The sequence below is a fragment of the Suricata suricatta genome, chromosome X (genome assembly GCF_006229205.1).
Source record: "Suricata suricatta isolate VVHF042 chromosome X, meerkat_22Aug2017_6uvM2_HiC, whole genome shotgun sequence".
Lineage (NCBI taxonomy): Eukaryota > Metazoa > Chordata > Mammalia > Carnivora > Herpestidae > Suricata > Suricata suricatta.
The window spans coordinates 38,850,927-38,861,217 of NC_043717.1; the positions used below are offsets into that span (position 1 = coordinate 38,850,927).

A 10,291-nucleotide genomic window follows, 5' to 3' on the forward strand; every position below is an offset into this window, starting at 1 on the left:
TAAGCTTAATGAAAATGAAAATATGTATTGGATTATGCAGGTGATGACTAGGGCAGCGCTTGGAGGGCATCTTATAGCACTAAACACATTAAAAAAGAAGGAAGGTCTCAAATAAATAACCTAAGCTTCCATCTTAAGAAACTAGAAGAAAAAAAGCAAATCAAACACACTAAACAGAAGAATAGAAATAAATATTAGAGAAGAAGTCACTTAATATAAAATAAAAATGGGAAAAAATTTCAGTGAAACCAAAAGCAGTCTTTTTAAAAAAAAGCAATATCATTAATAATGTTCTATTCATATTCACTAGAAAAAAAGTAGATACAACTTACTGGTAGCAGGAATGAAACAAGCGAACATAACTGCAGATTCTAAACATATTACAAGGATAATGAGGGAATATTATGAACGACTTGATGCCAATAAATCCAGCAACATGGATAAAATGGACAAATAATGTGAAAGATAAAAACTTTTATTTTATTTTTGAGAGAGAGAAACGGAGCAAGTGGGGAAGGGCAAGAGAGAGGGAGACACAAAATCCAAAGCAGGCTCCGGGCTCCCAGCTGTCAGCACAGAGCCTGAAACAGGGCTCGAACTCACAAGCCGGGAAATCATGACCTGAGCTGAAGTCAGATGCCCAACCGACTGAGCCACCCAGGCACCAGCCAGTCAGCCAAATAACTCCACAATGTGTGTAAAACCCTAGGCTCTCTTCCCGTTCTGCTATCCTAATCTTGTAGCTTTTTCCTTGCACCGGTAAGATGGCTCTCATCAAGTGCTATGACTGCCTTCTGAGTAGACAGAATGGAGGTGAATGGCAAAAGGCCAGCTGAGTCTGTCCTTTTCATCAGGAAAACAGTAACTTGTCCAGAAGCCTTACTCAATACACTTCTGTTTCTGTCTGGTTTGCCGAGGCTGGATCCCACGGCCACCCTAACTTTCTAGGGAGGCTCGCAGAGGAGAACATTCTTCCTGGACACATCATACCCTTGGAAAATGGGGGTTCTGACAGTGAAGGTGAAAAGGCTGGATACTGGGTAAGTGAGACCCAGTATTTCCCACAGGAAGCTTACCATCCGTTTAATTAGGATACACCAGGAACAGATGGGAGGAGAAAAGCTTAAGAACATTCCAAAAGTAACCCAAAGGTTTCTGCAGAGGGATAAAGAATGGGATGAAACCATTTGGATAAGGTCTCCCAGGGAAGTTCCCAAGTAACTTCTGAAGAATTTTAGGAACAAAAGTATCACTGTTGTGATTAAAATGAATACTGGCTCGTGCACCACATCAGACACGTAGCATTTATGGATGGACTTACTTGGACAGAGCATAGAAAGGCTGGAACCATGTTCACTGGCTTCTGTCCCGTAAGGTGGTGGCGCTTCTATCTTGAGAAAGCTGAATACAGACTCTGAGAACTCATTTAGATGATGGTTCCCAAGAGGAACCACTCCTGGGCCACACATGGTGTGGTTTACTTTCAATATGGAAAACGACGTTAAGTCTCTAAAGCCGGGAATTCTCTGGAATCAGACACTTCCTAATCCCCTTTAACATTTCTGATGCAGGAAATCCAATCTAAAGACGGCAAAGTTCAGGGAAAATTAAAGTAGATATAGATGCTGGGTTTATACGTAAAAGTGAAAACAGTGATTGTACCATCCAGAATTCCACCAGAGAAACAGAATCTTTAGGAGATATATATATATATACACATATATATATGAAGAATTTTAGGGGCACCTGGGTGGCTCATTCGGTTGAGCGTCCGACTTTGGCTCAGGTCATGATCTTGTGGTTCATGAGTTCATGCCCCCCATCGGGCTCTGTGCTGACAGCTCAGAGCCTGGAACCTGCTTTGCATTCTGTGTGTGTCTCTCTCTCTGCTCCTCCCCCACTTGTGCTCTGTCTCTGTCTCTCATAAATAAATAAACGCTTAAAAAACTGAAAAAAAAATTTTTATTGGAATGAATGTGCTTGGGTGATTATGAGGTCAAGTCCAAAATCTTAAATCTGAAGGGCAGGGCATCAAGAAGGGCAGGACGGACTCAGACACAAGCAGACGTTGCCCTGCACAGGTGGAACTTCTACTTCAGGGAAGCCTCAATTCTGCTCTTAAGGCCTTCAACTGATTAAGTCAAGCCCACCCAGATTACCCAGGATAATCTTCCTTACTTACAGTCAACTGATTAGAGCCATGAATCACATCTACAAAATACCCCTAACTTAGGTTAGCATTTGACTGAAAAACTGGGGACTACAGCCTAGCCATGCTGACACATAAAGCTGACCATTACAGTAATGGTCGGTGTTTCATTTTGTTTTCAGTTTTCCATCCGTGGACACTTCCTTCTTTGTGAAAATAAATCACAAGTCCAGACAGGCTTCCAATAAGAGAGTCAATATCATCAATCTGTGGGATTGGCATCAATACATATTTGGTCTATGAAGGTCATTAACCATCTGGTAAAAGGAAGCTTCATTGATTACAACTTGTCCTTTGGGTGTCTGCTGTTGCCTGATTCCACTAAACTGCTTCCAGTTTATTGGTAGGAAAATTGGTTCTCCAGTTCAATAGAAGTTTAACACCTAAAAAAGGAAGGAAGTGTTTCAAGGAACAGGTGTGTATTTCTTCATTTATAAATCATTCCTCATGACACAAATGTTTAATGAGTGCTGGGTTATTTCCACTCTCCTTTGAGATCAAAATGGTGGATTACACTTGTAGAAAAATATTACTTACCTAAACTGACTTACGGATACATTGTTTTGAAACTGAAATAAACCAATAACCATTAAAAAATGGTGGACACTGTAAATACGGAAATCTAGATAAGAGCAGAAAGCATTTTGTTTTGAAATGTACCTACTATCTACCAATGATGCAGGGAAAGTTATTTTCTTTTGGAGCCTCAGTTTGCTTACCTGTAAAATGGAAATAATGCTTGCTATATCTTGGGGGCTTGGGGGAGGAGTAGATGAGAAAATATGTCCAACACTTGGAGCACAACTGATGCTCTACCGATACTGATTTTTGGCTTCTGTCCATGAATATCGTCTCAATTTGATGGCATTATTTTGGATAGCAATATGCAGCAAAGAATCAACTGAGGATGCCAGTGTCCATAAACTTGTCACACTGACTACACTCTCTCACTGTAGTTTCCCTTGTATTTACTTATGTGCATATAAAGACCATTTTTACAAGTTATCATTTCAACCAACGGTGTAGATAAACTTGCCAGGTATTTACGATTGCTTTTCTGTCCAAAACATCAGCATTTCCCCCCAATTTTATCTGGAAATGTTCTCATGAATCATAATGGTGAAGTTCTGAGCAAATATTAGATGCCCACCAGATTTTGCACGTTTGAAATCGTTTCTGACTCAGGACGAAGGGAGCATTCTTAAATTCTTTTCCATATCAGACTTCGTCATGTCTGATGCACTGGTTGGTGGATGTACAGTTTGTTTTGTTTTATTTAGCCATTAGTTATACAAACATTTTATTTTCCCCCAAAAATGTAAATGAATCTAAAATCTCCTTTGATCCCTCCTACTCAGTAGTAACTACAATAATGCATTTGGTGTGTATTCTTCCAGACCATTTGTGGATTTACACATGTTACAGGGAACAGACAGATGAACTTATGTGGAAAGTAGCTATTTTACTCACCTAAGTAAAATGGGACCCATTATTGATTTTATCATGTAAACTTTGGTGTGATGGGTAGGAGAGATTGGAGAGGAGAGATTGGAGAGGAGAGAAGGAAGAAAGGTCTCGCCAAGAGTGATTGTTTACTTGTTTGTCCTCTATTTCACTTTGGTCTTCTGAGCCTGTTTCTAGCAAGTTACGCTACCAGAGTGTCTGCTGTGCACATGCAGAAGCAGCTTACGGATTCTGTTTCCAGAGATGCTTGGGTGGCTAAGTTGGTTGAGTGTCTGACTTCAGCTCAGGTCATGATCTCACAGTTCCTGAGTTCGAGCCCTACATCAGGCTCTGTGCTGACAGCTCAGAGCCTGGAGCCTGCTTCGGATTCTGTATCTCCCTCTCCGTCTGCTTCTCCCCTGCTCATTCTCTCCCTCACTCTCAAAAATAAATAAACATTTAAAAAAAAAAAAAGGATCCTGCATCCAGTTTCATCAAGGGGTCAGCTCAAAAAAGACGGATATGGAGCCCCCTGTGCCTTCTGAAAGTATCTCTCCACCGAAGCCCATCGTCAGTTCCATTTTACAAATTAAAAAAAAAAAAAGGATAAGAGTTTGGGCTTTAAAGTGTAAACTGGGGGCACCTGGCTCCCTGCGTCAGTAGAGCATGTCATGTTTGATCTCTGGGTCACAAGTTCGAGCCTCACATTGGGTGTAGAGATTACTTTTTTAAAAAGTGCAAACCGAAGTCACCAAAGACAAATTCTGGTTTTCCAACGGAAACAAATCTCTTTGTTAAGCATTTCATTAATTTCTTTTAAAACAGGAATGGAGAGGAGCCTGGTTGGCTCAGTCAGTTGAGCGTTCGTCTCTTGATTCCGGTTCAGGTCATAATCCCAGCCAGGGTCGTGGGATCGAGCCCCGAGGAGGGCTCTGCACTGAGAGAGGAGCCTGCTTGGGATTCGCTCTCTCTCTGTGTGTGTAAAATAAGTAAAATGAAAAAATAAAATAAAATGGGAGGGGATTTCAAGTTCCAGACAAGGTGGCATAGACTCCTTTCTCTTCGCTTCTTCCTGCGGAGCACAGCTAGAACCCCAGGAAAGAACACAAAAGCCCATCACAGAGAGACTCTGGCAGTGGCGGGGACCGTGGGCCAGCTGCAGACCATGGGGTTTGAGAAAACATGGGAGTGCACTTCCTGGTTTTCCGATATCCTTAACTGGGTTCTGGAAAAGCCTGCAACCTGGAATCCCCAGAGCAGACAAAAAGCAAACAAAAGACCAACAAAACCAAAGGAAAGCTTTTGCTTTCTGGCCAAAGGACAAGGAAAGGAGAGAAACCTCTGACAGCACCTCCCCTAGCCCAGCCAGAGGTGTCAGCGGAGACCTGAGTAGGGGCTGTAGTCTTCGGATCCTGGTCCAGCAGCGTGGGACGGCTGGGTGGGGGGAGCGCTTTCCTCTCCCTCCCAGAACACCAGCCAAGACGATGGGGGCGTGAGCGCACCAGGCCGCCTGGGGAAGCACTCTCCTCCCCTGCTGCTGCTGGCACCCGTCCAGAGCTAGCCGTCCAGAGCTAGCCAGAGCCCCAACCAGGCAGCCCAGCGGGAGGGAGGGAGGCACGCTCTGCGTCTTCCCACCGTCCCCCACCCCCTGCCAGCAACAGAGTCCATACTGTTGTGCCCTTCCCCGGCAGCAGCACGTAGCCTGGGTGAGCGCTTTCAGCCCCTGCGGGCCTGGCATCGCCCAGTCCCCCATCTGGTGATCTCCTGACCCCCACCAAGTGGCAGGTGGCTAGGAAGGCACTTTCCTCTCCTGCCAGTGGTGTCAGACCAGAGACCGTGGGGGAGTGTGGACATCTGCCGCTCCCCTCCCACCTGGCATCCGCAGAGGATCCAGAGAGATGCTTCCCAGGCCGGGTGTAGCCCTGTCAGTGGAGACAGAGGGAGGAATCTGGACTTTCACCCTTGTCTGCCAGTGGCAGCTGGTGCCCCTCAGGCTTCTAATTATAGAGTGAAGGAAGGATCTCAGGAGGGAGCTGGAGAAAGGGATTCTGGAAATCTGCATGGGAAGTAATGAAAGACACCTGACTGGCCCAAAGGTAAAAGGAAATCAACAGGCCTAAAAATCCGAGAACAGAACCACAGTCTATGTGTTCAAGGTGGCTTCAAGTGGCACACAAGCAAAGCAGACCAGAATAGCGCTGCAGGGGTTCTAAAAACTAAACTGTCCTTGTCCTTGGAACCAGAGTCCACAAAAGTAGGCCACGACTGGTGCGCTAAACCTAAACAGAGTAACTGCCCGTTAACATAGAAGCTTTAAGTAGGATCCAGAGTCTCTTAACATCCAAACTGCCCAGGAGACAATGGAAAAGCACTGAGCATATCCAGAGCTAGTAAAATCACCACTTGAATGGGAAAAGACAATGAACACACATATCATTGAGATGAATCTGATGTTGGGAATTACCTTACAAGGACTTTAGGGAGACCAGCATTAAAAAAAATGCTTCAGGGGGCCCCCTGGGTGGCTCAGTTGGTCAAGGGCTTGACTCTTGATTTTGGCTCAGGTCAAGATCTCACGGTTTGTGGGTTCGAACCCCGCATTGGGCTCTGCGCTGACAGCTCAGAACCTGCTTGGGGTTGATTCTCCCCTTCTCTCTCTTCCCCTCCCCTACTCATGCACACTCTCCCCCCCAATAAATTAATAAACATTTTTTAAATGCTATAAACATTTTTAAAAACCATCTAATAAACATTTTAAAACATAAATAGTTACAAATTCTCTCAAAACAAATGGAGAAAAAATATAAAATTTCAAGCGAGGAAAAAGGAGTTACAAAAAACAACCAAACAGAAATTACTGAAGTGAAATCTTCATGCTCCTAGTAGCATGAAGATGACAGGATAGAATCAGTGAACTTGAGGACAGAACAATAGAATTTCTCCAATCTGAACAAAAGAGAGAAAATAGATGAGGGCAAATTACCCGAGTCTCAGAGGCCAGTTGGACAGTAACAGAAAGTACTAATATTCATACCATTGAAGTCCCTGAAGGAGAAGAGAGAGAGTGGGACTGAAAATGAATTCAAAGAAATAATGGCTCTTTAATTTTTTTAATGTTTATTTTTTTTTTGAAGGAGAGAGAGAGAGAGACACAGAGCAAGAGTGGGAGAGGGGCAGAGAGACACAGAATCAGAAGCAGGCTCCAGACTCTGAGTTGTCAGCACAGAGCCCAACGCGGGGCTCAAACTTGTGAACAGCAAGATCATGACCTAAGCTGGTTGGGCGCTAAACTGACTGAGCAACCCAGGTGCCCTAAGAAATAAAATGGCTCTTAACTATTGAGAACAAACTGACAGTTATAAGAAGGGAGGTGGGTGGGGAAGGGGTTACATAAGGGATGGGGATTAAGGAGTAAACTTGTCCTGATTAGCACTGGGGGCTGTATGCAATTGTTTTTTTTAAATATTTATTTATTTTTGAGAGAGAGAGACAGTACATGAACAAGGGGAGGGCAGAGAGTGAGACACAGAATCAAAAGCTGGCTCCGAGGTGTCAGCAGAGAGCCTGACGCAGGGCTCGAACTCACAACGCCGTGAGATCATGACCTGAGTTGAAGTCGGACGCTAAACCAACTGAGCCACCCAGGTGCTCCTGCAATTATTAAATAACTATATTGCACACCTGAAACTAATAAAACACTGTATGTTAAGTATACTGGAATTAAAAGAGAATTCAAAAAAACACAATATTGACTATATCAATAAACAAAAGTCATACTGTAAAAAAACAAATAGCTAAAAATGTCCTAAATTTGGCAAACATAAGCCTACAGTTGTTTCTTGTTTTAATGTTTATTTATTTTTGAGAGAGAGAAAGAGAACAAGTGACTGGGAGAGGGGCAGAGAAAAAGGGAGATACAGAATCCTAAGCAGGCTCCAGGCTCTGAGCTGTCAGCACAGAGCACGACGCGGGGCTTGAACTCATGAATCATGAGATCATGACCTGAGCCAAAGTTGGACATGTAACCAACTGAACCACCCAGGCGCCCCTAATATAAACTGACAGTTTTAAGAAGCTCAGTGAAACCCAAACAGGAAAACCCAAAAATATAACACCATGACACATCATAAATAACTTCAGAAAACTAAAGAAAAAGAAAAATTCTTGAATATAGCCAGAGAGAAAAATATTATTACCTGTAGAGGAACATGAATTCAATTGATAGCAAATTTCTCATCTGAAATCATAAAGGCTGAAAGGACATGGTACAATTTTCAAATGATGACAGAAAACAATTGCCAACTCTAAATTCCATGTTCAGCAAAAACATCCTTCAGGAATGAGAGGGAAATAAAGGCATTCTCAGATGACATAAAACTTATTAAATTTTCACTAGCAGATTTACCATTAGTGAATGGTGAAAACGTCAGAGAAGAAGGAAAACAATGAAATGTGAATAAGATAAATATCCTAGACTATCCTTATCCTGGTTAATGTTTTTAATCATGATGCACTGTTGAAGCAAAAAATTGTAATACCATCTGATTTTGGGTTCAATGTATGTAAAAGAAATAGGTAAGAAAATTATATTTAAAAAATTGGAGAGTAAAGGGACCAAACTGAAAATAAGGTTTCTACACCCAGGTTAAGTTACACATGTGTATTTTTTTCTTTTCTAAAGTTCATTTATTTTGAGAGAGATGAGAGAGTGGGAGAGGGACAGAGAGAGAGAGAGAGAGAGAGAGAGAGAGAGAGAGAGAGAGAATCCGAAGCAAGCTCTGCGCTGAGCCCTGATGCGAAGCTCAAACTCACAAACCATGAGATCATGACCTAAGCTGAAGTTGGACGCTTAGCAGACAGAGCCACCCAGGCGCCCCACATATGCTTATTTTAATACCCAGAGCAAACATTAAGAAAGCCATATAAAGTGAAATACTCAAAATCACTATGTAAGTCAAAATGGAATTCTAAAAGATATTCAAGTAATCCACTGTAAGGCAAGGAAAGGAAAACAGAGGAATGAGAAATAGATGGGACAGTAAAATGTTAGACTTTAGCCCTAAGATATCAATAACTGTGTTAAAGGTAAATAGTGGAGGGGCCCCTAGGTGGCTCAGTTGGTTAAGCATCTGACCAGCTCAGGACATGATCTCATGATTCATGAGTTCAAGCTCCACGTCGGGCTCTGTGCTGACAGATTCTGTCTCCGAGTCTCTGCCCTACCCCTCCCCTACTTGGGCTCTGTCTCTCTGTCTCTCTCAAATATAAAAAGTAAAGCATAAAATAATTTTTAAAAGGTAAATCGTGTGCAAACATGAGTTAAAATACAGAGATTCACAGAATGGTTTTAAAAAACAACCCAACTATATACCGTCTACTAGAAACTCACTTCAAATATAACCACATAGGTAGGTATAAAGTAAAAGGATGGAAAAAAGATATACTACTCAAATGTTCATTTATAAAAGGAGTGGTTATATTAATATCAGATAAAGTAGACTTTAGAGCAAACAAAGCTAACCAGGCACAAAGAGGGATAATGAATGATAAAAGGGTCAATCCACCAAGACACGGCAATCCAAAATGTGTATGAACCAAAGAACAGAACTTCAAAGTACAGGAAGCAAAATCCGATAGAAGTGAAAGGAGAAACAAATCCACAATGATCGTTAAAAACATCAATATTCCCTCTTAGCAGAAGTACTAAACACGAAATCAGCAAGATTATACAACTCAAAACTATAAAGCAACAGGATCTCATTTATAGGACACTCCACCCAATAATAGCATAATTCACATTCTTTTCAAATACCCGCAAAACAGTCACTGAGAAGGAGAGCTCATAATCTGGGTCATAAAACAAACTTCAACAAATGTAAAAGAACTGAAATCATACAGAGTATGTTCTCTGACCATAATGGATTCAAACTTGAAACTAATAACAAGTCAACAGGAAAATCTCCAAACAGTTGGAAACTACACACCCATTTCTCATGAATCTATAGGTCAAAAAGGAAATCTCCAGAGAGCATTTTCAAAATACAATGAATGGAACAAAAATGAAAATATATCAAAATTGTGGAATGCAGCTTTAGCTGCAGCAGTGCTGACATGGGAATTTAGAACACTAAATGCTTACTTACATCAGAAAAGGGCAAAGGTCTCAAATCAATCATGTAAGCTCCCACCTCAAGACACTAGAAAAAGAGGAGCAAAATAAAATGAATTCACAACAAGCAGAAGGAGAAAAATAATAAAGATAAGAGCAGGAATCAATCACACTGAAGAAAGGAAATCAACAGAGAAAATCAATTAAACAAAAAGCTGGTTCTCTGAAAATATCAATCAAATTGATAAACCTATAGCAAGAGGGGAAGATACAAATCACTAATACCACAAATGAGACAGGGGAATCTTACTACAGATCCTACAGCCATTGGAAGGAAAATAAAGCCCTCAGCCCGGTACCCATATTCTTCAGAAGAAAGATGCTATGTGAACGTCTGCCCATAACACATATATAGTCAGTCCATGAACAAAATGTTCATAAAATCTTTCAGTATTTGGAAAAGAAACTTGCCAACTATGAAATTTCTTTGACACTAACCCCCACCTCCCCTCAAAAAGAACTACCGAATG

General features: G+C 41.8%; 1 protein-coding gene across 1 annotated transcript in view; it reads left to right on the forward strand.

Moving 5' to 3' along the window:
• The first annotated feature begins 2,055 nt into the window (after nucleotides 1-2,055).
• JADE3 (jade family PHD finger 3) overlaps nucleotides 2,056-10,291 on the forward strand; it is a 159,527-nt gene continuing 151,291 nt past the window's right edge. The window contains exon 1 of the mRNA XM_029930225.1: nucleotides 2,056-2,624. The gene's annotated coding sequence lies outside the window, so the exon portion shown is untranslated. The remainder of the gene's footprint in view (nucleotides 2,625-10,291) is intronic.